At 44.7% G+C, this 24,936-nt stretch overlaps 1 pseudogene; it reads left to right on the forward strand.

Moving 5' to 3' along the window:
• The first annotated feature begins 1,996 nt into the window (after positions 1-1,996).
• On the forward strand, positions 1,997-4,474 carry LOC123492071 (annotated as a pseudogene).
• Positions 4,475-24,936: the final 20,462 nt, after the last annotated feature.

Here is a 24,936-nt window from a genome sequence, read left to right on the forward strand (position 1 = left end):
GCGTGACCAGGAGTCATCTTATTTTGATTAATCGTATTTCTGAAGAACAGAGGAAGATTGCAATGGGCCTTAAAAGAATCCGGACAACAGAAGTTTTGTGCTTTGAACTTCGGAGTAGAGCACCCGTCAAAGGAGTCATCTCAGGGGTGACGACGGATGTTCAGGTTGAATACCTGAAAATAATTCCTGGTGTGGTTGGTGCCCGGCGTCTGACCCGCTGGGTGAATGGAGAAAAAGAAGAGTCTGTCGGTCCTGTTGTTTTTTTGATAAAGAGCATCTACCTACGCATGTGAAGCTTGGTTATGTAAGATAGGCTTTAAGAGCTTTTGTTCCCAAACCACTGCAGTGTAAGAACTGTAAAGGATTTGGCCATGTTTCAAGAGTATAAAGAAGAACGATATAGTAGAAGGACGACGGTGTTGCAATTGTGGTAGGGATCATTATCCCGAGTTCCTGGAGTGCCCTGTAAGGGTTAAGGAGATTGAGGTGGCAAAAGTTAGAGCAAACGATCGAATCTCCTATGCAGAGGCAATTAAAATAATTGATAAAACAAGTGATGCTAGTGACGATATGGTAGCGGCTGTACCACAGCCTGTAGTAAATGTTTGCTGCCAGTCAAAAGATACCCAGTTTGTTAAAAAGGTGGATTTTGTGACGTTCATTGCCACAGTTATAAACTGTATGGCTCAAGTCTCAAAGAAGTCTAAGAAACTGGACATTATTGTGGCTGCGGCAGAAAAGCATTTGGGACTTAAGGATTTTACATCTGAAGACTTGCAAGGGGTACTGGCACCGGAAGACGGACCGCCCTCCCAGGCTCCCTTTGAGCCTGTGTAGGGATCAGATCTATTTTATTGTAATTGTTTTACAGAAAAGTTGTTTGATTTAATTTATTGCATTTTTTGTCGTTTTTCTGTTTGTTCCGTTTTTGGGGGGAATCCTGTTTCCATCCTGCACAATCGCCAATATACCATAAAAGAAGAAGAAGAAGAAGAAGAAGAAGAAGAAGAAGAAGAAGAAGAAGAAGAAGAAGAAGAAGAAGAAGAAGAAGAAGAAGAAGAAGAAGAAGAAGAAGAAGAAGAAGAAGAAGAAGAAGAAGAAGAAGAAGAAGAAGATATAGACGGTCCATGAATCGGAAATGTAATGTTAAAATTATTACCTTGAAAACAACGGGTGGACATCTGGGTCAGCTGACAATGTCACGAAAATGATGCTTCAATGGGGCAGAGGTCTGTGAGTTGTTGTGATTCTGGATGGCCAGATAGCTACCAACAATGACAAGTAGCTAGTTTCATCTTGTTCTTGATACCATGTCTTGTTTTGAGGTGTTTTGACCGATTATGTCAGTGATAATAATTATGGCTAAAATGCTCTAGCTAGCTAATCAACAACTGTAACGATGTATTTGAGAGACGTGCTCATTCTGCAAATGTATTTATGTTTTCAATAAATATTGGAGATTAAATATAGTTTACATGTTGTCAACAACCCAGTATGTTTTGCCCCGTAGTTGCACACACATCGGTTTTGTTGCTAAACAACCAACCCATCTATTATATGTCAGTGATTCAGCCCCATTCAGCAATATGGCACGCTTCAAATTCAAAGCCCCATCAGGAGTTTTCCGTAGGAATACGTGGATGATGTCAGTGCTATCACTATCTACTGGTTTTAATGGCTATGGCCTCAAACTCAACTCTGGACCTCAAAGCCAGTTCTTCTACATTTTTTCACTGTTCCCCTCTAATCAGGGACTGATTTAGACCTGGGACACCAGGTGTGTGCAATTAATTATCAGGTAGAACAGAAAACCAGCAGGCTTCGGACCTCGTAGGGTAAGAGTCGAGTACCCCTGGTCTATGGTTTGAACACAGCCTGACTCTGGAAAAAGAACTCTGTCCTTTTAAGAGCAGCAGAGCAGGGAGGAGTTGTGTGCTGATGTCACTTTGCTGAAATTAAAGTTAACTTGTGAGCAGGAAATACACATGGTAACAAACTCTCTCCTACTCTTTACACAAAGCTACACAAAGTCTACCTTTTGTCAAGACAAAGAGGAGGTAGCACACTCAGGTAAGTAAAGAGAGAAACAGAGAGATATTTACCTGGCCATTTTTTGACCTATAAATTAATGATAGACACACTGATTCTTGACGAATATAACATATAAATGCCTCATGAGCTTAGTTTCAACTGTCGTACTCCATCAGAACCCAAAATATACGTTTGTTTTACTCTAGCTGCTTTTAGCAACGCGGGTGTATTTACATACACAAGCGTTGCTTTCAATTGTATTGGGTTACACAAAAACAGTCCGCGGACAGGACGGTCCAAATACAAAATATCTAAAGGATCGTATGATTAAACAGACTTTCCAAACTTGGGTCTGTTCTAGACCCACTTCCTCTCTACTTACCTCATTTCAAAATAAAAGTCCCTGAAAAGTTATTCATTTTTTGTCCACATATGGCGCACGTGCAGGACTTTTATTTTCAGATTGCCCCAATTTTAATACATAAAGTTAAAAAGCTTTTGCACACTTTTGTTTACTCTTTCTCCTTATGATGAAAAGCTTTGTTTATCTCTAAAAACAATGTCAAAACTGTCAAAATTGTTTTGATATCACTACAAAAATAGTCTTACATCTATCAATACATTTAGTATTCAGAAAATGAATTACTGTATAACGCTGACTCATTCCAGGAAGTATTTTTTTATAGTTGTTTTATTGTGTTCCAGAAATGGCGTCCTCCAGCAGTCTCCTGTCTGAAGAGCAGTTCCAGTGCTCTATCTGTCTGGATGTGTTCACTGAGCCAGTCTCCACTCGCTGTATCAGAGAATACTGGGATACCACTGACCTGTGCCAGTGTCCACTGTGCAAGCATAATTTCAACAGAAGACTTTAGCTAAAAACCAACACAACACTCAGAGATGTTGCAGCTTATTTTAAAGGGAAGAGAGTGAGAGACATAGATGAGTCTCTCCCTTCACTTGGAGAAATGGTCTGTGATGTTTGCAAAGGTGAAAGGCCCTGAAGTCCTGCCTGGAGTGTCAGACCTCTTTTTGTGAGACTCACCTGCAACCTCATCAGAGAGTCACAGGCCTGAAAAGGCACAAGCTAATAGACCCTGTGGAGAAGCTGGAAAACAGGATGTGTAAGAAGCATGACAGACTGCTGGAGCTGTTCTGTAGGACCGACCAGACGTGTGTGTGTCAGTTCTGCAATGAGACAGACCACAAGACTCACCACACCGTCCCTCTAGTGTTAGAGTGTGGAGAGAGGAAGGCTCAGCTGGGGAAGATGGAGCGACAGATACGGCAGATGATCCAAGAGCGACTAGAGAAGGTTCAGGAGGTCAAATATTCAGTAGAGCTCAGCAAGAGAGATACAGAGAGAGATGGCAGACAGCCTTCAGGTCTTCACTGATCTGATGCGTTCCATTGAGAAAAGTGGTTGAGGAGAAGCAGAAAGCAACAGAGAATCGGGCTGAAGAGTTTATTAAAGAGCTGGAGCAGGAAATCAATGACCTATGTAGGAGACACACTGAGTTGGAACAGCTCTCACACACTGAGGACCACCTCCACCTCCTCCAGAGCTTCCCATCCCTGTGTACCCCTCCAAACACTAAGGACTGGTCTGAGATCAGTGTTCACAGTGAGCTGTGTGTGGGGAATGTGTGTCTGAGCTGGAGAAGAGTGCGAGGAGAGCATTTTCTGAGCTTGAGAAAATATTCAACAAAGCAATGGAGAAGTATCCTGACATCAATCTGAAGAAGATGCAGCAGTGGATGTGACTCTGGACCCTGATACAGCAAATGCCTTTCTCAGCCTGTCTGTGGATGGGAAACAAGTGAGACATGGACAGAAGCGGCACCCTCGCCCTGACACTGCAAAAGGTTTAGTGTTTTTAATCGCTCAAACCTGGTGGAAAAAGGCTTCTCCTCAGGGAGATTCTACTATGAGGTGCAGGTGGAGGGGAGGACTTGCTGGGAGCTAGGAGTGACCAGAAAGTCCATCGACAGGAAGGGGTTGTTGTTTTCACTGAGCCCTGAGAATGGATTCTGGACTGTGGGACTGGGGAAAGGGGACAAGTTTCAGGCCAACACATCTCCTTCTCTAACCCTCTTCTTGGCGAAGCCCCAGAAAGTGAGTGTGTTTGTGGATTATGAGGAGGGTTGGGTCTCCTTCTACAACGTGGAGGCTAGGGCTCATATCTACTCTTTCATTGGCTACATCTTCACTGAGAAACTATTTCCATACTTCAACCATGCTGATGTTTGATGCTGGTAAAAACACTGCCCCATTGGTCATCACTCCTGTCAATCCCACAGATTTCTACACTTGTTATTTAATACTGCTTGTTCCTGCCAGCACCTGGATCTGGATGCACTGCCGTGCATCAGTTTTCTTAAATTTTTGTTGCACTATAATAAAAATGACTGAACATTATATTGAACACCAATGAGTAGTCAGTCTACCCACTTTCAAATTCAACTGTAAGTAAGCCTTAAACAGACAATTGATTCATCAGAAACTAGTGTCTCAGTCCCGATTATAAGCTAGGTTTCCGTCCAATTGGCGGCAGATTTTCATGCTAATATTCTAGAATCCGCATATGGAATATATGCACATTTTCCCACCAGTGGTATGTTTCCACCAAACTGAATTGTTGCAGATAGAAGTTGACTGTGCCTTTAAACAGCTTGGGAAATTCCAGAAAATGATGTCATGGCTTTAGAAGCTTCTGATAGGCTAATTGACATCATTTGAGTCAATTGGAGGTGTACCTGTGGATGTATTTCAAGGCCTACCTTCAAATTCAGTGCCTCTTTCCTTGACATCATGGGAAAATGAAAAGAAATCAGCCAAGACCTCAGGCTAGGCCACTCCAGGACCTTAATGTGCTTCTTCTTGAGCCACTCCTTTGTTGCCTTGGCCTTGTGTTTTGGGTCCTTGTCATGCTGGAATACCCATCCACGACCCATTTCAATGCCCTGGCTGAGGGAAGGAGGTTCTCACCCAAGATTTGACGGTACATGGCCCCGTCCATCGTCCCTTTGATGTGGTGAAATTGTCCTGTCCCCTTAGCAGAAAAACACCCCCAAACCAAAATGTTTCCACCTCCATGTTTGACGGTGGGGATGGTGTTCTTGGGGTCATAGGCAGCATTCCTCCTCCTCCAAAAAGCTCGATTTTGGTCTCATCTGACCACAACACTTTCACCCAGTTCTCCTCTGAATCATACAGATGTTTATTGGCAAACTTCAGACGGGCTGTAAATGTGCTTTCTTGAGCAGGGGGACCTTGCGGGCGCTGCAGGATTTCAGTCCTTCACGGCGTAGTGTGTTACCAATTGTTTTCTTGGTGACTATGGTCCCAGCTACCTTGAGATCATTGACAAGATCCTCCCGTGTAGTTCTGGGCTGATTCCTCACCATTCTCATGATCATTGCAACTCCACAAGGTGAGATCTTGCATGGAGCCCCAGGCCGAGGGAGATTGACAGTTATTTTGTGTTTCTTCCATTTGCGAATAATTGCAAAAACTGTTGTCACCTTCTCACCAAGCTGCTTGGCGATGGTCTTGTAGCCCATTCCAGCCTTGTGTAGGTCTACAATCTTGTCCCTGACATCCTTGGAGAGCTCTTTGGTCTTGGCCATGGTGGAGAGTTTGGATTCTGATTCATTGATTGCTTCTGTGGACAGGTGTCTTTTATACAGGTAACAAGCTGAGATTAGGAGCGCTCCCTTTAAGAGTATGCTCCTAATCTCAGCTCGTTACCTGTATAAAAGACACCTGGGAGCCAGAAATCTTTATGATTGAGAGGGGGTCAAATACTTATTTCCCTCATTAAAATGCAAATCAATTTATAACATCTTTGACATGCGTTTTTCTGGATTTTTTTTGTTATTCTGTCTCTCACTGTTCAAATAAACCTACCATTAAAATTATAGACTGATCATTTCTTTATCAGTGGGCAAACATACAAAATCAACAGGGGATCAAATACCTTTTTCCCTCACTGTATATATCTCTATACGGTATGACTTTACTCGCATAGAAACTATCGTTGGAAACGTGGTTATTGACAGACAATCTCCTCATTGTAGAGAAATAATTGCATAGACAAAAAATGTAAAGTGAGTTCCTCCAGCTCCAGCTATGAAGGAGCCCAACCATGTTGTAAAAGGGGTCAACGACTTGTAGATGAAAGCTCTTTAGTACTGAATCCTTTTAACAAAGGCCACACAGTAATAAAATGAACACACGCTACTTGTTTGTTTCTTCTAGTTTTCCACCAGGGACTGGATCCATCCCCCAGCATCATCATCATCATCATCATCATCATCATCATCATCATCCTATCATTCACACTGATATTACTAATAGCTGTTTAACTTCACAGTTATTTCTTATGACAATCATACAGCTTAAAAGCCAGGCAAATAGGTATTTGTTCTAAATTCTGTTTTACATGTATGTATATTTATATAATTATACTTAAGAGTACAGTATTATATATGTAGGTATATACTGTATTTCAGAGCAATAGACAGACAATTCTCAGTTATATCCACTAGAGCAGGGTTCCCCAACTGGCGGCCCGCTGTCCGAATTTGGCCCGCGGGTAGTTTTATTTGCCCCCCCCCGTTCCCACTCATTGAGAGACACATGATCGTATATACAAATGTAAGCAAGGTTAGAAACGATTATGTTTTAGTCAAACATTATATCTGTTTGGGCTTCTTGCTGTCAATTTGCAGTCTACAAATTATTTGTAATTATGTTCCAGCCCCCTGACCATCCGCGGCTTAATCTAGTTGATGATCCCTGCACTAGAATATCAAATATGTTATTGAGGTCAGCTCAACCCATCAACAACTCTTATAGATCAATTCAACAGGCATCAACTGAACTTAACCGGTGAACAAGGGTTGTGGGTGAAATCTGTTATTCTGTGGAATTTGTGAGCAGTCGGTTAAGATGGTAATAACTGCACTGAGACAGAGTGACCTAATTTGAGCTACAGCTAGTGAATGAAAGAGAGAGCAGGGAGAGGGAGACAGAGGGATAGAGAGAAAACCTGTTAGCAATGATCTCTCTCTCTCTCTTGAACCTTCTAAAACCCACAAAACCCATTCTTAATCTTCAACTAAACTTGCCAAACCTAATTAGTTAATCTATACGGTTGCTAATTGTTCCCATGTAGAGCGTCTCCAATCGATGTAGCCAAGGGAGTGATTAACAGAGCATGTCAGGTGACCTGCTGTATCAGATACATGACCTCGCTCTCTACCTCTCTCTTTACCTCTACCTCTCTCTTTACCTCTACCCCTTTGTACCTCTCTCTAACGTTATCTACCTCTCTGTACCTCTCTACACCTCTCTCTACCTCTATCAGCCAGGTCACCCATGATATTTGACGTCCATCCATGTCTGAGGATGTCGGGAAATGATGTGGAAACCAGCCACTAGGGGCAACAGTTTGCTCTGTTACCTTCAAGTAGGTTTGGGTTTTCCTAGGGCGTTGTGGACAGGGATAAGCATCTGCCTTTTATTCCAAAGGTTGCAAGATTTAATCCAGCAATAGTTGTTTTTATATTTTTGTTTTAAGCCTATCCCAAACCTTAACCCTTACCTTAACCATTCTGAGTTAACATATAGGCCTGTTTTGCATGTTATTCTGGCATTAATTCGTGTCACATATCAGTTTACAAAAATAAAATACAAAATCCTTGAGTTAATAAAGCCGCATACAAACATGGTCTCTTCTTGAGTAAGGCAGGTCCAAAATGCAGGTGTTTCAGCCTAGCCCAGTGCTTTCTGTGGTTGAGGGGCAGCCAACTAAAGCACAAAGCGTAGGCGTTGGTAATTTTGTCTAGTTGTGCCGTGATTGGCTCATTGTTCTGTCACTCATGGGGACACTTTGTCACTGCAAATCTACAGGGAGAGCTAGGCAGTTTAATCCCCCTTGGGTGTTGCCATAGATTTACACTAAAAGTGCCCATCCAAGAAGGCTCAAGGTCATTGGCCACAGATAAAATTAAGTCTACCATAGCTTTGATTGGACTGATCCTGTCAGCATCTTACTCCCAAAATCTTGACAAGCAGTCATCATCATGAATCACTTCGACAATCTACTGGAAAATCCTTTTAAATCCTTGTCATATCAAGAGAAATTATAGATAAAACGTCTCCGTGCTCATCGACCATTGAACATAAACATGACATAAGTCGGAAAGTCAACAATGAGTGGTTTGTAAGGCCTCAGTGGCTAACTGAGAGCATAGCAGAGCAATCACTACTTTGCTTCCCCTGCCTGCTATTTGGTGGAGAGGGTGTGTGGTCCTAGTCTGGATTTAAGGATTTAAAACATCTGTCTGAAAAGGTCAAATAACAAACAGAAATACCTTATTGACATACACTACCAGTCAAAAGTTTGGACAAACCTACTCATTCAAGGGTTTTCCTTTATTTTTACTATTTTTTACATTGTAGAATAATAGTGAAGACAACAAAACTATGAAATAACACATATGGAATCATATAGTAACCAAAAAAGTGTTAAACAAATCAAAATACATGTTATATTTTAGATTCTTCAAAGTAGCAACACTTTGCCTTGATGACAGCTTTGCACACTCTTTGCATTCTCTCAACCAGCTTCACCTGGAATGCTTTTCCAACAGTCTTGAAGAAGTTCCCAAATATGCTGAGCACTTGTTGGCTGCTTTTCCTTCACTCTGTCGTCCAAATCATTCCAAACCATCTCAATTGGGTTGAGGTCGGGGGATTGTGGAGGCCAGGTCATCTGATGCAGCACTCCATCACTCTCCTTCTTGGTAAAACAGTCCTTACACAGCCTGGAGGTATGTTGGGTCAGCCATTCTGGTTAAGTGTGCCTTGAATTCTAAATAAATCACAGACAGTGTCACCAGCAAAGCACCCCCACACCATAACACCTCCTCATTCATGCTTTACGGTGGGAACTACACATGCAGAGATAATCCGTTCACCCACACCGCGTCTCACAAAGACACGGCGGTTTGATCCAAAAATCTTAAATCTAGACTCCAGACCAAAGGACAAATGTCCACCGGTCTAATGTCCATTGCTCGTGTTTCTTGGCCCAAGCAAGTCTCTTCTTCTTATTGGTGTCCTTTAGTAGTGGTTTCTTTGCAGCAATTCGACCATGAAGGCCTGATTCACATGGTCCCCTCTGAACAGTTGATGTTGAGATGTGTCTGTTACTTGAACACTGTGAAGCATTTATTTGGGCTGCAATTTCTGAGGCTGGTAACTCTAATGAACTTATGCTCTGCAGCAGAGGTAACTCTGGGTCTTCCATTCCTGTGGCGGTCGTCATGACAGCCAGTTTCATCATAGTGCTTGATGGTTTTTGCGACTGCACTTGAAGAAACTTTCAAAGTTCTTGACATTTTCCGTATTGACTGACCTTCATGTGTTAAAGTAATGATGGACTGTCGTATCTCTTTGCTTATTTGAGCTGTTCTTGCCATAATATTGACTTGGTCTTTTACCAAATAGGGCTATCTTCTGTATAGCTCCCCTACCTTGTCACAGCGCATTAAGAAGGAAAATAATTCCACAAATTAACTTTTAAGAAGGCACACATGTTAATTGAAATGCGTTCCAGGTAACTACCTCATGACGCTGGTTGAGAGAATGCCAAGAGTGTGCAAAGCTGTCATCAAGGCAAAGGGTGGCTATTTATAAAATATATTTTGATTTGTTTAACACTTTTTTGGTTACTACATGATTCCATATGTGTTATTTCATAGTTTTGATGTCTTAACTATTATTCTACAATGTGAAAAATAGTAAAAATAAAGGAAAACCCTTGAATGAGTAGGTGTGTCCACACTTTTGACTGGTACTGTACGTTTTCAGACCCTTTGCTATGAGACTCGAAATTGAGCTCAGGTGCATCCTGTTTCCATTGATCATCCTTGAGATGTTTCTACAACTTGATGGGAGTCCACCTGTGGTAAATTCAATTGATTGAACATGATTTGGAAAGGCACACACCGGTCTATATAAGGTAACACAGTTGACAGTGCATGTCAGAGCAAAATCAAGCCATGAGGTCGAAGGAACTGTCCGTAGAGCGCCGAGACAGGATTCTGTCGAAGCACAGATCTTGGGAAGGGTACCAAAAAAATTCTGCAGCATTGAAGGTCCCCAAGAACACAGTGGCCTCCATTATTCTTCAATGGAAGAAGTTTGGAACCACCAAGACTCTTCCTAGCGCTGGCTTCCCGGCCAAACTGAGCAATCGGAGGAGAAGAGCCTTGATCAGGGAGGTGACCAAGAACCAGATGGTCACTCTGACAGAGCTCTAGAGTTACTCTGTGGAGATGTGAGAACCTTCCAGAAGGACAACCATCTCTGCAGCACTCCACCAATCAGGACTTTATGGTAGAGTGGCCAGACGGAAACCACTCCTCAGTAAAAGGAACGACAGCCTGCTTGGAGTTTGCCAAAAGGCACCTAAAGACTCTCAGACCATGAGAAACAACATTCTCTGGTCTGATGAAACCAAGATAGAACTCTTTGGCCTGAATGCCAAGCATCACATCTGGAGGAAACCTGGCACCATCCTTACGGTGAAGCATGGTGGTGGCAGCATCATGCTGTGGGGATGTTTTTCAGTGTCAGGAAATGGGAGACTAGTCAGGATCGAGGCAAAGATGAATGGAGCAAAGTACAGAGAGATCCTTGATGAAAACCTGCTCCAGAACACTCAGGACCTCAGACTGAAGCGAAGGTTCACCTTCCAACAGGACAACGACCCTAAGCACACAGCCAAGACAACGCAGGAGTGGCTTCGAGACAAGTTTCTGAATGTCCTTGAGTGGCCCAGCCAAAGCCCGGACTTGAACCCGATCGAACAGCTCTGGAGAGACCTGAAAATAGCTGTGCAGCAACACTCCCCATCCAACCTGACAGAGCTTGAGAGGATCTGCAGAGAAGAATGGAAGAAACTCCCCAAATACAGGGGTGCCAAGCTTGTAGCATCATACCTAGAAGACTCAATGCTGTAATCGCTGCCAAAGGTGCTTCAACAAAGCACTGAGTAAAGGGTCTGAATACTTATGTAAATGTGATATTTCAGTTTTTTATTTTTAATAAATTAACAAAAATTAATACAAACCTGTTTTTGCTTTGTCATTATGGGTTATTGTGTGTATATTGATGAGGGGGGGGGGAAACAATTTAATCCATTTTAGAATAAGGCTGTAACGTAACAAAATGTGGAAAAAGTGAAATTATAAATTATGTGTTATTCCAGGGAGATATGTATAAAGTAACTATGAATGTAATACAAAGTGTATGTTGTGTAGTAAGCTGTTAATAGCCCATACGTCTCACCCTAAGAATTTGATCCATCTCCCCCTTAGAACTTAGCGTACTGTTCTGACTTAGTGGTGCACATGTAGAGAAATGACGTCATCAAATATTGTAAGAGCTTTCATTGTCTGCTCCCGTTATTATTCCTACGGTTCTGACTTGGTGTACAGGGAGAATACTGTAAGAACGGCCCACATTCCGAATTATGTCGCTGTACATTTCAAAAGTGCTGAACAAATAGTTATGTTGACTACGTCGGTCTTAGCTCGCTCATTAATGTCTTAATCGAAATTACGGCATTAATCCGCTCATCGTTCCCTTATGCCATAGTTTGTACATCTCAATTGTTATATTGCTTATATAGGTCTATCTCATTAGAATCTTATTCATCATTTTAGGCAATGTTGGAATGATGCATTTCCTTGTTTTGCTTACTTTTTGTGTGTTATAATTAGCTCATGTTTGCCAGTGAAAGTTCAGTAATAGACCCATGTAGTTCCAGTTGATAGTGCGAGGGTTGTTTTGTTTGTGCAATGCGCTGTCTGTGCGTCGGTATATTGTCTATAAAAGTGGATCCTGGTGATTGTATTTTCCTTCCCTTTTAGACCACATGGGCCTAATAAAATACTTCAAATGGTAACCGCGGTAACCGTGTCTCTCTCTCGCTCTCGCTCTCTCTCTCTGTGTGGTGACTTAAAGACGAGTAAAGTTAAGGCCTTAACATCTTGCTGAATTGATCTGAAATAACATCTATCTAAATTTATATCGGCGTCCATTTCGAAAGTGCTGAACAAAGGTCTACCTCGTCGCAGCTTGTTTGCTTGCTAATGCTTATACTTAGTTAATAATGTAAGGACATACATTATGAATTTACATAAATTTAATAAAGTCAAATAAAGTCCAAACTCATGTCGGCATTCGTTATTATTGAAGGAGAATGCCGTTGTTTTCGAGTTACACAAATCCACAAGGAGTTAGTAGAAACTTTATTTATTCAGTCAGCCATATCAGCTATGTTTCGGGACAGTTTTATGTAGGCCCTAACAGTTTGTGGGCACTTTTTGTCACCATTCTAGTGCAATTAAAGTATTGTTTAGTGTTGTGTTGTGTAGTGGCTTTGCTGGCATGCATCTAAAAAAAAATTGGTTGAGTTTGCCCCACCAAGATTTACATGCAAAAAAACCTCCACTGATAAACGTCTGTCTAATTCTGACTTGAGACTGAGAGCTGGTTGCTCTCTGTACCTCTCTCTACCTTTCTGTACCACACCTCCAGTCCCGCTCTAAAACGACCTCCTATACCCAGCTATACCACATAACCTCCAGTTCCTCCTCTTAACTAAACAGCTCCCGGCAGCTCCACTGGCGATATGAGGTTTTAGCCACTGCACAGGAGGTTGGTGGCACCTTAATTGGGGAGGATGGGCTCGTGGTAATGTCTGGAGCAGAATAGGTGGAATGCTGTCAAATACATCAAGCACACGGTTTGATGCCATTCCATTTGCTCCGTTTCAGCCGTTGTTATGAGCCGTCCTCCCTTCAGCAGCCTCCACCGAGCCACTGTCTTGTAACGTTGGTGGGAAGACTGAAGGGGTGTATGTCATTAGTCTGAAATGGCCGCTTCCCTTTTCAGCTTTCCTTGTCTCCTTACATTCATCTACAATAGACAGGTGAAATCAGGTTCCTAAAGGTTGTGGTCAGATCAGTGCGAATAAAGTAGAGGAGATGAGTAAAAGAGGCCACTGTAGACTATTGAGACTGACCCAGAACTCGTCACTGGAACAACACTGCCCCCTGTTGGCTCAGCTATGTTACAACACAACAGGCTCTTGGCATATATTACAGTTTGTATAATAATCAATTTCGGCACACAGCTTCAGATCTCTGTGGTACACAATTTATAATGACAATCTCATCCCAGTAAATCCACTGATTTAAAAATGTTGTATCAGATGCATCATAAGATGAAATAAGAATTCTCAATGTGTGAATACGTATCTGCTCTACCAAGGCTTCTGCATGACAGCATACATGTACGTCAAAGCAGTGAGTGGTCTGTGGATGTGGATCAGGCAGCAGTCCCCAGTTCATACCCAAATCATACATGAATAAAATATCATGAATAAATGAACGAATGAGCATCCACTTTTTCACATCGCTGCTGCTTTCCAGGTAGCCTCTCTCTCTCTCTCTCTCTCTCTCTCTCTCTCTCTCTCTCTCTCTCTCTCTCTCTCTCTCTCTCTCTCTCTCTCTCTCTCTCTCTCTCTCTCTCTCTCTCTCTCTCTCTCTCTCTCTCTCTCTCTCTCTCCCTCCCCCAGAATTCCTTGATGCTGTTACAAGGACATGAGCGGCTGTGAATACTAACTACTATACTCCTGTTATTCTTGTCCTGTTACTGTCATCATCATGCACCCCTCGACAAAAACTCCTTGTGATTCAGCTAGTGTGTGTAATCCCTATTGTGTGAATCACACTCAGACAGTCTATTGTGGTCATAATGTGTATAAGTACCTCTCCTTTCATGTGGTATCCTATGGCTACTGCTCACCTTTCCCAATACCAAGACCCATGTCTGTTGATTTATCTTCTCCCACCGATATCTTATTTATTAAACTCAGGTAGGTAGTGTATCAGGGGAGGCTGGTGGGAGGAGCGATAGGAGGACGGGCTCATTGTAATGGCTGGAATGGAACCAATACAGCATAGGGTATCTAAGTGGTAACTATGGAGGATAGAGAATAGGGTGTCCACCCACTTTGCTCAGGGTGGGTGAAAATGCGCTTTGGTGTTGACTTTTCACTTCTTTATGTTATAAAATTCATTTTACCAAGACAAATATGATTCTTCATGTTCTGAGTCGTTCAGTGTGGTCTTTCTCTAGCATGTCATTAACATTGTATGCAAAAAGTCGGATTTCGTAACCTAATACAGCTCTGTTGACAGAGCGGTGCTGCTTTATCACTGAAACTTTTGAAGATTTTATATTTTGTGGTCGTCGTCTTCCAAGTTGTTTCCGCTGGTCACAAAAAGCAAAATTAGCATGACCCGAGCTGAATTAAATGTAAAAGGCTTTAAAAATAAAAAGATTGGGTCAGTGCTCCGTTGACATTTCACAGAGATACGCTTGTTTTTGTGATAAGTCTTTGAAAAAGAACAGGAATTTAGCGTTAATATAAACAGTGTATACTAAAACAGTAAAATACTACATGTCTAAAAATCTATATCTATCTTACCTCTGTATTGTTTCATATCCTCTGGATTCGAGAAGAAAGATGACGAGTTCAATAGTGAGCCTGTCAGGTAGCCTTAATTGTCTCACAGCGTCCAGTCCAGCTGACCCCAATGCTATTTTCCTGATTCTTGACCACTTTTTCCTCTGGCCTCCATTGATTTAGTCACCCTAATTCAGACCATCCTCCCAGGGTAAAAACTCCAATAAGTTTTGAACAGATTATGATAGAGACATGAGGTTTGGACCGTTGGTTTTCTTAGAGGATTATCTACACAATTAGCATATTATTTCACCAATTAGTCAAAAGATACATTTTGATTGGACACCCTATAGAGAGAGGAGAGAGGAACCCACCATTCAGCATTATAAGTGGTAAAATGACACCTACGTGGCTACAATAGAAGCAGGAAGAGAGATAAAGAACGTTTATGGGACATCTTAACAATCAATCCCCCACTTTATATCTTGCTTCTGCGCTGTGGAGCGGACCGATAGCAGACGGGAGACAGCAGATAGCCAGATAGGATTGGTAGTTAGCACAGGGTCTGCGGTGTTAGTGGACACTAAATGGCCTCTCCGAGAAGCGTAGGGAGCTTGTCAGGGTGGCCTAACGAAAACAAAGCCTGGGGTTGGGACTGGGTTAGGGGGAAGGGGGAAGGAGGAGTGGGTTGGGGGGTGGGGGGGGGGGGGGGGGCTAATGTGGTATTAATGGGGACCTCTACTGTCCTTGACAAATCATGAGGTTGGGGTTGGCGCTCAAACACACACAAGTGCACAGGCACACACATACACACACACAGTAGTGTACACACACTAATCAAATCAAATCAAATTTTATTGGCCACATGCGCCGAATACAACAGGTGCAGACATTACAGTGAAATGCTTACTTACAGCCCTTAACCAACAGTGCATTTATTTTTAATAAAAAAGTAGAATAAAACAACAAAAAAAGTGTTGAGAAAAAAAGAGCAGAAGTAAAATAAAATAACAGTAGGGAGGCTATATATACAGGGGGGGTACCGGTGCAGAGTCAATTTGCGGGGGCACCAGCTAGTTGAGGTAGTTGAAGTAATATGTACATGTGGGTAGAGTTAAAGTGACTATGCATAAATAATTAACAGAGTAGCAGCAGCGTAAAAGGATGGGGTGGGGGGCAGTGCAAATAGTCCGGGTAGCCATGATTAGCTGTTCAGGAGTCTTATGGCTTGGGGGTAGAAGCTGTTGAGAAGTCTTTTGGACCTAGACTTGGCACTCCGGTACCGCTTACCGTGCGGTAGCAGAGAGAACAGTCTATGACTAGGGTGGCTGGAGTCTTTGACAATTTTGAGGGCCTTCCTCTGACACCGCCTGGTATAGAGGTCCTGGATGGCAGGAAGCTTGGCCCCAGTGATGTACTGGGCCGTACGCACTACCCTCTGTAGTGCCTTGCGGTCGGAGGCCAAGCAGTTGCCATACCAGGCGGTGATGCAACCAGTCAGGATGCTCTCAATAGTGCAGCTGTAGAATTTTTTGAGGATCTGAGGACCCATGCCAAATCTTTTCAGTCTCCTGAGGGGGAATACAATGAGATTACACACACACACACACACCCTCCTACACAGTAGATCCGCCACACGCCCCACTCTAAGCACTTGTGAAAATGACACCATGTGCGAGTTCAGTCAAGAGTAGTAACAAGCAGCATTTGTGGCTGTACACATCCTCTTATGCATAACATCATCTCTATCTCGCAACATCACGTTTAATAGCACTGGTGACGTTCCATAATGGGAAATGAATGTCAAAATGGCACAGCGTACCCCCATAGCCTTGTATCAGGGGAATGTAGCGTGCCAACAACATTGGATGCTTTTAATGCTCTGCATCCCAAATGGCACCCGACTCCGTATGTAGTACGCTCCTTTGGAGCAGGCCATCTGGTCAAAAGTAGTGCACTACATCGGGAATAGGGTGCCATTTGGGACACAGATTGAGTTTCCCCTCAGGATAAAAAAAATAAAGTGTTAACAGCTCAGTTGAAGACCCTGAGTGTACCGCGATCACTTTACTGCCACAACACAAAACAACAATAATCCTCTGACAGAATAAAAAAAAAAAAGTATATTAATATGTGTTCCTGTGTTCAGCACTCCAGGTGGTCCCTTATTATTATTATTATTATTACATTATTGGATGTGTGTGTTGGCGTTGTGTTCAGTTCTTGTATCACAATGAAGGAGAAGTACATTATTTAGACGCAATGACATACAACGACATCAAGGGAAGTGCTGAGCTCCCCGCCCCCCCTCTCTATCCATCTCCCTCCCTCTCTGTAGTGGTACCCTCTGGTCCTGTGAATTGAGTTGTAAATTCCTGTCGGCCATGGAATGGCTCTAAAGGGTTCTGAGAGGGTGAGCAGAGCTATAAATTGAAGACAGTGGATCCTGGGGTAAGTGGTTGTATGAGACATGCATTATCCAACACCAGTTTAATGCACTTGGAGATTAACTGATTTAAAGCTATTTGAGAAGTTAATGTTTCAGGTGTTATTCTGCTAAGTGGGTGGTAATGTCCCTGTGTTTTCCAATGGTTAGAATGTACTGTGTTATGGGATAGATAGTGAGCATTGGAAAGGTATTGCAACCGATAGAGGATCATTGATTTTGGAGAGTTATACTATATTTCACACAGAAAAACACATTCTCACTCACACACACACACACACAGCTGCATGATGCGCACGCACACACACACACACACACACACACACACAGGGTGAGTGATACTGGATGCACACATTCACACTCTCTCTCACACAAACACACACACACCTCCACTCCCAGCCTATCCCTTGCCCAGAGTGGAGGTAGAGGTAGAGTGATGGAGGGTTGTAAAGGAAAACAGACCATTAGCTTCATTGGCATCTGCCAAGAGGCTGACAGAGGAAACGCTGTCACAACGTTGTAAAGATGTACCTGAGACACCACCAGCCCTCACAGTCTGACAGCACAGCATCACTCACCCTGTGAGTGTGTGTCAGGTCATCATCATTCACCCTGTTCTCCTCCTAGAAGTGGCCGTCACAGCCAATAATCCTGGCCTCTCTGTCACTGAGGACTGTGGGTGCCATGGGAACAAGCCAGGAGCGAACCAAGGAACACCAACACAACACCCGTAACAAAAGTATAATTTGGGATTAGAAAAATACTCAATTTCTCTTGCAATCCAATGAGGGCTATGGCAAAAACTGAGCATTCTTCCAAATATTAATGTTTAAATGGCAAAATAATTGAACAGTCCACCAGGAGTACTTGCTACAGTGATTCCTGAAATGTAGAGCCTGTTGGAGTATTTTTCCAATCCCAAATTATACTTTTGTTATATTGTTTGCTAGCTCAGCAGGCTAGCTAGCTCTCAGTCTCATTGACCTCCAAACATTGTTAACGGTAGCTAGCTAGCCACTTAATATAACTTGTTTTCTCAAAATGTATGTTAGCTAGCTAAGTTATTCATGTTATTAATACAACTCCCATCTGCTGTTGACATCAGGATACGATTTGAGAGCACTAGTTAGCTCCAAAAGTGTTTATAGCCTTGACTGCATGCTGACAGTGAATTCAGCACCATTCAGTGGCTTGCTACACTACAAACATAATTTTACCAGGTTGCCCTGAAGCAATTGTAATGACAGCCTACCACAACATATACAAAAGTTTATTGATTAGCAAGGGGTAGTCTGTGTTCAATTTCATTGTGTATTAGAAACACAGTTTGAGATCATTGTGAGGGGATTTCGCCAGTGGTTGAATGGGGAATTGTGGAAAATGTTGTCCGAGGTTGCATCAGTAACCAAGGGGGGCGGGGCTTAGAGAAGGGTCAATTGTTTACGCCAGGGATCGTCAACGAGATTCAGCCGCAGGCCGATTTTACTTGAGCGGATAGTCAGGGGGCAAGAACATAATTACAAATCATTTGTAGACTGCAAATTGACCTCAATAAGCCCAAGCAGAAATAACATTTCACTAAAACATAATCATTTTAAACCTTGCTTACATTTGTATACGATAACATATATCTCTCTATTATGAGTGGGAATACTTTGGAACAGATTTCCAAAATTAAAATCACTTGGAGCTGATTTGCTCGATTTTTAAAAAGTATTTTATGTCCAAAAATAAAAACAAAAATTAAATAAACTGTTTTTTGCTCATAAAACTTGGGGGGCAAATATAATCACCGTTAGAAAAATTCGGCCCACGGGCCACCAGTTGGGGAACCCTGGTTTATGCTATTCACCTTACGGTGCCCCGCCCACTTGACGCAGTTCCTGATCGAAAGTGAATGTTTTCCTCCTTCCACCCCATTCACAAACACTGCATGAAAAGCAGAGTTTCTGGGTGAAATCGGATCTTCTATTGTATATTTGAGTCAAGAAGAGTAGAAGGAAAACAGAAAGTTGAATTCCACCCACCTGGTCTAGAGTGGCTGCTAGCCCCCAGGGTTAAATGAATCACTGACTGCTGTACTTTGTTGGAACATTAATTGACTCTGTACCAGAACTGCATTGACTGTTTTACTGAAATAACAGTAATCATGAGCTTGGTACACGTTTTTGGCAAACATTCTGTTTCCTACTCTAGTCCACATGCCTGTAGCTCTGTGCACTGACAGTATCACATGAAAAACTTGTAGCTCGTTTGATTATAATGACCTTTGGGTAGGTGTTTGTGGTCGATACATCGAGTGCATGTAGCCAAAGGCCTGTGGAGCCTCTTTCAACCAGGTGGATGGAATTCAACTATTGTTTTCACAGTAGTCCCATATTACCAATAATCACAGTAATTTCACAACATATCAAAAAGTGTTTCCAAGGTTAAAGTGATAAAGCTCAAAGGTGGGAATTCCCCTTTACTATATCTCAATCTGGTTGGATAAAGTTCCGATTTTATATTAATTATATGAATATGCATGACTTGAGACTGATGCAATTGTTGACTGTGTTCTATCGGTTGTACAGTGAGGGAAAAAAGTATTTGATCCCCTGCTGATTTTGTACGTTTGCCCACTGACAAAGACATGATCAGTATATAATTTTAATGGTAGGTTTATTTGAACAGTGAGAGACAGAATAACCCCCAAAAAATCCTGAAAAACACATGTCAAAAATGTTATAAATTGATTTGCATTTTAATGAGGGAAATAAGTATTTTTCTCCTCTGCAAAACATGACTTAGTACTTGGTGGCAAAACCCTTGTTGGCAATCACAGAGGTCAGTCGTTTCTTGTAGTTGGCCACCAAGTTTGCACACATCTCAGGAAGGATTTTGTCCCACTCCTCTTTGCAGATCTTCTCCAAGTCATTAAGGTTTCGAGGCTGACGTTTGGCAACTCAAACCTTCAGCTCCCTCCACAGATTTTCTATGGGATTAAGGTCTGGAGACTGGCTTGGCCACTCCAGGACCTTAATGTGCTTCTTCTGAGCCACTCCTTTGTTGCCTTGGCCGTGTGTTTTGGGTCATTGTCATGCTGGAATACCCATCCACGACCCATTTTCAATGCCCTGGCTGAGGGAAGGAGGTTCTCACCCAAGATTTGACGGGACATGGCCCCGTCCATCGTCCCTTTGATGCTGTGAAGTCGTCCTGTCCCCTTAGCAGAAAAACACCCCCAAAGCATAATGTTTCCACCTCCATGTTTGACGGTGGGGATGGTGTTCTTGGGGTCATAGGCAGCATTCCTCCTCCTCCAAACACGGCGAGTTGAGTTGATGGCAAAGAGCTCGATTTTGGTCTCATCTGACCACAACACTTTCACCCAGTTCTCCTCTGAATCATTCAGATGTTCATTGGCAAACTTCAGACGGGCCTTTATATGTGCTTTCTTGAGCAGGGGGTCAAATACTTATTTCCCTCATTAAAATGCAAATCAATTTATAACATTTTTGACATGCGTTTTTCTGGATTATTTTGTTGTTATTCTGTCTCTCTGTTATATCTAGCCTAGTTGTAGAAGAACGGACATCTGCACAGTTTCACATTGAACATCACTCTGTCGTTTAATGACATGTGCCACGCATTCTGACAACCCATTCATCCGTAACGCAGCACACTGTCGTAAACCATAACAACGTACAGTACGACGTACAGCACGTCGTACCATACATAACATTTCCCCCCCCTTTCCAAAACCAGGGACTGGTACCATATATAAATGACCGCACAATTCAGGGCAAGAACCTAGAGTGATACCTGTAAGAAATAAACATTAACCCTTAAACGGATGGACTCTCCAAACTAGCCAGTTCAGTCCATTAACCTGGAGGTTGACTAAGACACCTAACGGAGCCTAAGAATGAAAAGAGGTTAAGTAGTCCCCCAGATAAGCAGGGCGAGTTCGTGCCCGCATAGGCCTTTCTTCCACCGCCACCGCTTGTGGCTCTGGCCCTTGGGGAACCCACAGAGGCTGGGGCTCAGGTGGTAGTGGTGGAGGAGGTCCATCCGGTGGCGTCTCTGGCCTGCATGTCTGTTTTGTGTGCCTTCGTGTTCCTTAAGGGGCAGGGACTTTTCTGAGGCGGCTGGCGTGCCAGCGTGATCCATTGCTCATCATGAATGTGGCGGGCCCCAGTTGTCGACTGACCTGCAAGGGGTCCGACCAGAATGAGGCCATTTTGTTGCACCGCTGAGGCCGTCGGGCTCGGACCCAGTCTGACACTTGAATGATCGACTTCTTCACCCTGTGTGCCTTGTCAAACCGCTGTTTCATTGCTCTTTGGTGCCTGGTCACTGCCTGCTGTTCTTGGGTGCGCTTAGTCGCCGGTTCTGCTACTCTCTGTGTTCTGAGTCTGTCCAGTGGCAGTTCCATCTCACGACCTAGCATGAGGGATGCCGGGGAGACCTGTGTTGTTGTGTGTTTGCTTGCTCTGTAGTGCATTAGCGTTTGATTCAAAGCAGTTTGGAACGTGCACCCCTGGACCAGGTGCGCTCTGATGCCGTTCTTCAGCGTTTGGTTGAAGCGTTCCACCCCTCCGTTAGCTTGTGGGTTGTAGTAGGCCGTGCGGACGTGTTTGATTCCCTTGTTGCTGAGATATGAGGAGAACTCGGCAGAGGTTAGCTGGGGCCCATTGTCCGTGGTAAGGGTGAGGGGTAGGCCCCACCTTGTGAACAGGCTGTCTAGGATGTCCACGATGGCCTGTGCTGTGACAGTTCCGACAGGAACCACTTCTGGCCACTTAGAGTGGAGGTCATACACCACCACCAGGAAGCGCTGATGGTGAGGGACTGCGTGTCCATGGATCTCGCCACAGATGTCCAGTTGGATGTGCTCCCAGGGGTGGGACGGCCATGCGAGAGGCTGCAGGGGGGTGGGGCGGACTGTCCTGTTTTCCCACTGAGGAGGCATGCAGCACAATCCCTGACCAGGGCTTCAATGTCGTGGTCGATGCCTGGCCACCACACAAGGTCTCGACATCGCTGTTTGACCTTGACTATGCCCAAGTGACCCTCGTGCGCCATGGATAGAACACGCGCACGCAGGCCACTCGGGACCACAGTACAAAACCCTCGAGAGACACAGACTTCTTCCCAGCAAGAAAGTTCGTGCTTCACTCTGGCGAAAGTCGCCAGCTCTTCCGGCACATGTGCTGGCCATCCAGTGCGTATGTAGGCGCGCAGGGTAGACAGTGTGGGATCCTGTTCCGATGCTTGCTTCAGCTCCTCCAGTGAGACGACTGACTGAAGAGGAGCGTAGAGCATTTGTACAAGCTCTGTTTCGTTGTCGTCTGGCAAGACGGTCGGAGTAGGAGCGTCAAAGGAGCGTGAGAGGAGGTCTGCCACCACGTTATCCCTCCCCGGAGTGAACTTCAGCTGATAGTCATACTGTCTGAGGCGGTCGGCCCATCTGTGCAGCCGAAGTGGCTTGTGGCCAGTTCCTGATGCTGACAGTAGCGTTGTGAGGGACTGGTGGTCGGTTCGGAGTGTGAACAGACGGCCATATAGGTAGAGGTGCCACCTTTCGCACGCCCAGACACAGGCCAGTGCTTCTCGTTCGCCCACAGAGTACCGTTGTTCTGTGGGGCTCAGGGCCCCTTGAGGCGAAGGCGACGGGCCTCTCAATGCCATTCTGCAGCTGTGAGAGGACAGCTCCTAGTGCTCCAGCTGAGGCGTCACATGTGACAATGGTGTGGCAGACGGGGTCAAAGTGAGCCAAGACTGGGGCTGTGGTGAGCTGGCTCTTCAGTGAGCGGACCGCGTCTGAGCAGGCTGCCGTCCAGGCCCATGGCTCATCCTTCTTGAGGAGCTGGCGAAGGGGCGCTGTGGTCTGAGAGTAGTGGGGCAGAAACCGGAGGTAGTAAGCTGTCATGCCCAAGAATGAGGCCACCTGAGAGGCTGAGGTCGGTTCCGGGGATCCGGTGGACGGCTTCAATGTTCGACATGAGTGGGGCAATGCCTTTGGCCGACAGGCGGAAGCCCACAAACTCGACGGCTGGAGCTGCAAAGGTGCACTTTCCACCGTTCAGGGTCAGGTTGTTCCGCAGTAGAGCACTGAATACTCTGTGGAGTCGATAATCATGGATGTGGAGGTCAGGGCCGTGGACCACGATGTCATCCAGATAGACCGCCACCCCAGGTATTCCAGCGAGGATGGTGCTCATCACCTTCTGGAAGCAGCTGGGGGCGGAGCTAAGTCCAAAAGGCATGCGTGTATATCTGAACACGCCAGCATGTGTGACAAAGGCCGTGAGGTCTCTGCTAGCTGCATGGAGGGGTACCTGAAGATAACCCTGACGAAGGTCAAGCTTCGTGAAGATCGTGGAGCCATGGAATTGTGCGGTCAGCTCCTCAGCTGTAGGCAAGGGGTACTTATCCGGGACAACGGCCTTGTTCACAGCACGGAGATCCACACAGGTCCGGATTCCACCGGACTTTTTGGTTGCAATGACCAAGTTTGAAATCCAGGGGGCAGCGTTGACTGGCTCAATGATGCCTGCATCCAACTGTGACTGGAGATCTTTTGTGACGTCATCACGCAGTGCAAAGGGAATGCGCCGCAGGGGCTGCATGACTGGGGTCACTTCCCGGATTCACTAGGGGCCTGTGAGTAAAGGCTGTGAGGCAGCCCAGTCCATCAAACAGAGTCGGCCAGTTCTGTTGCCATGTGCAGGTAACCTGGTAGATAGCTGACCCACTGTCATCTCTCAGTGTGAATCCCAAGCCTGTGAAGAGGTCGAGGCCCAGGAGGTTGGCACCCCGCTTTGCAACATGAAATGTGAATGATGGCAGATGTTTGGTGCCGTAGTGTACTGGGACCTGGAGGGTGCCTACAATGTCTATCTTAGATCTACCGTACCCACACAGGGCAGTGGAGGGCTGTTGGAGTGGTAGGTGACTGAAAAACTTGTAGTAAGTGGCAAGGTTGAGCAACGACACCGCAGCGCCAGTATCCAGCAGCAAAGGCAAACCCACCTCACCCAGCTGCACAGTGCATGTCCTGAATGACACATGGTTGGTGGAGACGGTTCGGATTTCCGTGTGTTCATGTTGAGAGTGAGATGAAACGAAGGGCCTGTTCTGGGTGGAGCTAGTAGCAGGGGCAGAACGACACACTTTCGCAAAGTGATTGTATTTTGAACAGTTCTTGCATATTTTCCCACGGGCTGGGCAGTTTGAAGCCCTTGAATTGTGAGAGCTAGCCCCACAGTTGCCACAGCTAGTTCTGTTTGTTTGTCTGTGTGCCTGCTGCACGGGCATGTCGGTGTCTGTGTCCATGCAGCTATCGACGCCGGGAGGGCGTGCGCAGCGCGTGATCATTGTAGTGCGCCTGCTCGGGCTGAAGCTGCTGTGTGAGAATGGCTGGGGGCCGAGTGTATGCTGCAGAGCTGTCTGTTAGCATAGAAGAGCATTCCAACGCCGCTTCAACCTGGAGTGCTATTTTAATAGCTCCATCTAGTTGTAAATTATCCGATTCCAAAAGCAGTTTCTCCCTTGTCTTTTCACATAACGTCCCCTCTATCAACTGATCCCTGATGATCTCGTCCTGAAGTGTCCCGTAGTTACAAGAGCTAGCCAAATCCCTCAGATTAGCCACGTAGCTTTGAATGGACTCACCCGGCCGTTGGTGTCTCTTCCGTAGCCGGTAGCGTCGGAGGAGCACTCGCTCTTTCCCGGCGAAGTGGTTCCGTAAGAGGCTGACTGCAGCAGTGAATGTAGGAGCCGATCCAAGCGCTCTGAAAATCCTCTGTCCCTCTGTACCAAGGCAGTGACGGAGCAGTGCTGTCCTCCGCTTGTCGGAGATTGTAGAAAAGTCCATAGCTTCTAGATAAGTGTTAAAACTATCAAGCCAGTTATTCCACGGGAC

The sequence above is a fragment of the Coregonus clupeaformis genome, chromosome 1, assembly GCF_020615455.1.
Source record: "Coregonus clupeaformis isolate EN_2021a chromosome 1, ASM2061545v1, whole genome shotgun sequence".
Taxonomy (NCBI): Eukaryota; Metazoa; Chordata; class Actinopteri; order Salmoniformes; family Salmonidae; genus Coregonus; species Coregonus clupeaformis.